We start from the raw sequence: 4,858 nt of genomic DNA on the forward strand, positions 1-4,858 counted from the left end.
TCACAGTCCTGGAGGCGGGAAAAGGAGTCAGATTAGAGATCAGTTTTGGAGTTAGAGAAGTGAAGAGGAAAGGAGACTGACCGTGTCCGGGTGTGTGGCCCGGGCACTCAGCAAGGTTGGCAGATGGTGGTGACCTTCTGCAGGAGAGGCTGATTGGAGTGAACCGTACGGACCGGGGATGGGCGGTGGCCCGCCGGTACCAGATCGGGGAGTGAAGAGAAGCCAGCACCATCCGGCAGGGCCTACGGACCCCGACCAGGCTAGGAGTCGCCGTAAAACCGGTCAAATCCGTTAGCGACAGGAACCTCCAGGGTTTCCCAGCAGTCAAGACCCGATTGAAGGCAACAGCTCACACCGTAGAGGGAAGCACAGTCACCGCCAAGGCTACAGTTCCCAGGGCCAGAGCCTGCGGGCAAAAGGGGCTCCCTCAGCATCCATCCAAGCTGGGGAGCGGGTTACCGGTGGGAAGGCCGCTAGATTTTGGGGGAATAAAAGGGGTCCAACACCACATCCCCACAGGTGCACACCCACCCATCAAAGAGAGCTATAAGCCAATACCACCTTCACATTGCCAGTGTACCAAGGACATGTTGAGCAACATGAAGGCGGCTGGGGTTATCCGTGACAGTTGTAGCCTTTGGGCAGCTCTGTTGATCCTGTTAAAAAAGAAGGATGGCACCACTCCCCGTATAGAGGAATCGCTAGCTGCATTGAGAACTGCAAATTATTTTTCTACCCTTGATCTCACTAGTCACTATTGGCAAGTGTCCGTTGCTGAGGCAGACCGGGAGAAGACCGCCTTCGCCACCCCTATGGGTCTCTGCGAGTTCAAAAGCATGCCCTTCGAGCTGTGCAATGCGCCAGGAACCTTCCAGAGGCTGATGGAATGCTGCTTGGGACAAGATTTTAGGGTGTATAAAAAGGGAGATTAGATCCCGTGATCCCAACGTATTGTTACACCTCTATAAATCACTTGTAAGGCTACATCTGGAATATGGGAACCAGTTTTGGGCTCCACATTTTAATAAGGACATTCAGAAGTTAGAGTCAGTTAAAAGGTGGGCAACTAGACTACTACAAGGAATGGAAGGCCTCCCATATGATGACAAGTTGAAAAAGTTATTAAGTGATTATTGGCTGCAATGGGGCTTTCTGGCTGGTGCCAGCCTCTCTTCTTAGCACACAGGAACCACAATCCCTACAGCATGCTTCAATGGATTCTCTCATCCCAGCCCAGTAAAACTACATATTTTACACAGTCATAAGCAGTTAAAAGGGATCTATTCTATTCAATTGCAAATGATCTAGATAAGACTGAGAATAAGATACTGCACGGGACATAGCAGAGTTGGTCAAGTTGAGTGGAGATGAGTTTGCTATTTAGCACAGCTTTTTGCATCAATAAAGCAAGTAAAAGGTGTGAAAGATAAAAAAAAGGGTGAAAGTGTGAAAAGTGAATTGGCCAAATTGAGGTGCATATAAAGTTTTTGCTTTCTTTCAATTCACTAATGGAGCTCATTTGAATCAGGTGAATTGAGTTCTGCTTTTGGAAACTGGGTTAAGAAGGGGTGCACCGGTCCTGGAGGTACTGCAATACCAGGTCAATGCGTGCAGTGGACAGAGCAAGATTTTTTCCATCTCCTTGTTCTAAAAATCCATTTAATATATGGTCCCCAGAGAGGGGACGTATCAGATATTAAACTGATAAGAACAGATTTAATTTTTTTTTTTTCTGTTTATCAGTAGGACTTCAAAATAACAAAGGTGATCGCCTCCCGTTGCCTGGGAACCGTCCAGGCACAAGAGGGCTATGTGTCACCAGAAGGCGCACACACTTCCTCAAGGCCGGCAGACGTGCAATCCCAGGCACCTTCCAGTACCGACCAAGGTAGCGTCCTCCGAAACTACACTTGATCTTAGCCAAAAGGCCGAGAAGCTATAACCCGAATTGGTTACGGCCTTGAGTGGCACCCTGGCCTATACCGGACACATCTTAGGGAGAGGGAGACAAACCCACGCCTACAGAAGACATTTTGTCACCCAAGCCAACCCTTGAAAAGGCTGTTTTGCAGAGCAAAAACAAGAAGAATGGTGCTTTTTGCAGCCGCCGCCCACTGCAATGAATCTGAATAACTCCTCCTTTTGGACACAAGCACCTCCCCTCCCCCTTGCAGTCTTTCCAATTCATGATACAAAAAGACGGACGGACAGGACAGGACAGGACAGGCTGCCTGACTTTCCGTCACTGCCACCCTTTGCCATCCTTGCCCGTAGAAAGCCCTTTCATCATCCCCAAACCCTAATCTTTTCCCTTCCCTTCCCAGATGCGTCTCACTCCCTTTCATTAGGAAGTGAGCGCAGCCTTTTCTCCGTTCTGCACATGCGCGACGTTAAACACAAATGCGCAGGCGTGCGTTCCATTACCCTCACTGCATTCCACTCCCATACAGGAAGTGGGCGCAGCTATTACTACGGTCGCACATAAAAGAACCCACGGCCACCACTGCACATAGCTGACTCCACCACAGGACACCCACTTCTACACCAACGCAGGTAAGACAGGATCGGCACCTCTATGCTGGCGTTACAATCAGGCTCAGTCACCATGTGATAACGCTCTCAACTCTTTAGTTGCAGGCTCCCCTTGCTTCACCTCCACTGGCTGTGCTGCCATTTCCTCTCCCACCTGGAAGGTATACTTTATTCCACTATTTTCCTGTTTCTCTCTTCCCCCTTTTCCCATAACCTACTTTTATCTGCATTTGTGGGGTATCTATATGCTATTTACATCATAGTTTTATTCATTAATAAGGAAGGGAAGAGTGCCCATGAGAGTGTTGAACTGCGGAGAGCAAGAGATTAAGCTGCTCCGATTTGCCACCATTGATAAGCTGTTCTCAGTAGATACACATGCTATCCAAACAGCAGCATCCACCATTGCTTCAGCCCACCCATTCAGTGACAGCTCACCAAGTCAGCCAGAGGAGTGGTGTAAGGAATTACACGTAGGCACTGACTCCACACCTTCACATCACAAGAAGGGGGTCTACAGGCTAGTGCAAGAATACGAGCAAGTCTTCAGCAAACATCCGCTAGACTTTTGAAGAATAAAAGGGGTCAAACACTACATCCCCACAAGTGCACACCCACCCATCAAAGAGAGATATAAGCCAAAACTACCTGCACATTACCAATGTACCAAGGACATGTTGAGCAACATGAAGGAGGCTGGGGTTATCCGTGACAGTTGTAGCCTCTGGGCAGCTCCGTTGGTCCTGTTAAAGAAGAAGGACAGCACCACTCCCCTGTATTGAGGAATAGCTAGCTGCATTGAGAACTGCAAATTATTTTTCTACCCTTGATCTCACTAGTCGCTATTGGCAAGTGTCCGTTGCTGAGGCAGACCGGGAGAAGACCGCCTTTGCCACCCCGATGGGTCTCTGCGAGTTCAAAAGCATGCCCTTCGAGCTGTGCAATTTGCCAGGAACCTTCCAGAGGCTGATGGAATGCTGCTTGGGACACCGAAACTTTGAAACGGTACTGCTATACCTTTATGATGTTATTGTTTATTCTAAAGCAAACAAGATTTTAGGGTGTATAAAAAGGGAGATTAGATCCGGTGATCCCAACGTATTGTTACCCCTCTATAAATCACTTGTAAGGCCACATCTGGAATATGGGGTAAAGTCCTGAGCAGGTTGATAACCATTGGTTTGAGCATGGTAGGGTGTAGTGCGCATCTTCCTGCATCGGTAAAAGCTGCAGAAGTCCTTGAAGATTTCCGCTTCAAAGGCTGTGCCTTGATCTGTGAGGACTCTCTCTGAGTAGCCATGAGGTCTGCATAAGTGTGCTTGGAAGACCTTCGCTGCAGTATGGGCCATTAGATCTTTGACTTGTACCACAACCATAAATCTCGAGTAGTTGTCTACCATCGTAAGTGCATACGTGAGCTCGCCTCGATATTCTGCAACAAAACTCCCTTTTTCGATTTCAGTTTCAGCAAACACTCCTCTTCCTGTAGAAAATATTTATCATTACCTAAGACAGTCATTCTAATGCATGACAATATTAAGGCAATTTAGTTAAAACTTGTTTTAACTCACCTTTAAGGGGATTGATGTATTTCATGGTCAATCCAGGTTTGTCAGTGATGGCACTGACATAATGTATGGCGTCTTTTTCGGGCGTTATCCTTTGCCTTTTCATTGTGAAAATCCAGTTGCCTATATCAAAGCAAATTCTACTACTTGTAAAGTATGCAGAAAATGAAATGTAGAACATATAACATCAACTGCTTAGGAACGCATCATAGGTTAGTACTTAAAAGGATATTGTCATGTTCTAGTCATAATGCAAGCTGGACATTTTTCATGTTACCCTGTAATCGCCGGCCTGTTCTAATGCTCACAAGCCAAGATATAGGCTCAGCTGCTAAGGCTTCCCTCTGCCTTCTGAATGAAACTTGAATATGTCTGGGTCACTGTGTATATAGCAGGTGCTCAGAAAAAATAAGAGTCAATTCAATAGAAATAGCTCTGGCACACTATAGTGATCAATAACGTAAGAAAAGAACTCTTGGAATGCTGAAAATTCTTTATTTGTGCAAAAGGATAATTCATCCAACGTTTCGACCTTGTTTTTAGGTCTTTATCAAGGATAAAGTTATCTAAGATCATAAAGGGTTACAAAACCATATAAACACGTAATTAGTACATAGTACAACATAACAGTACAATATATTGCTACTTGAGAGTACAATGGGTCAAATGACCATGATGCACATACAAAAAATTTTTCCAAAGCCATAGTGAAAACATTTGTACTGAGGAAAGAAAATTTCCACATGACCTATCTGGAG

General features: G+C 46.0%; 1 pseudogene; it reads right to left on the reverse strand.

Annotated features, from left to right (window-relative positions):
* Nucleotides 1-1,563: 1,563 nt before the first annotated feature.
* On the reverse strand, nucleotides 1,564-1,769 carry LOC142261455 (U2 spliceosomal RNA; annotated as a pseudogene).
* Nucleotides 1,770-4,858: the final 3,089 nt, after the last annotated feature.

This window comes from Anomaloglossus baeobatrachus, unplaced genomic scaffold (assembly GCF_048569485.1).
Source record: "Anomaloglossus baeobatrachus isolate aAnoBae1 unplaced genomic scaffold, aAnoBae1.hap1 Scaffold_2233, whole genome shotgun sequence".
Classification (NCBI taxonomy): domain Eukaryota; kingdom Metazoa; phylum Chordata; class Amphibia; order Anura; family Aromobatidae; genus Anomaloglossus; species Anomaloglossus baeobatrachus.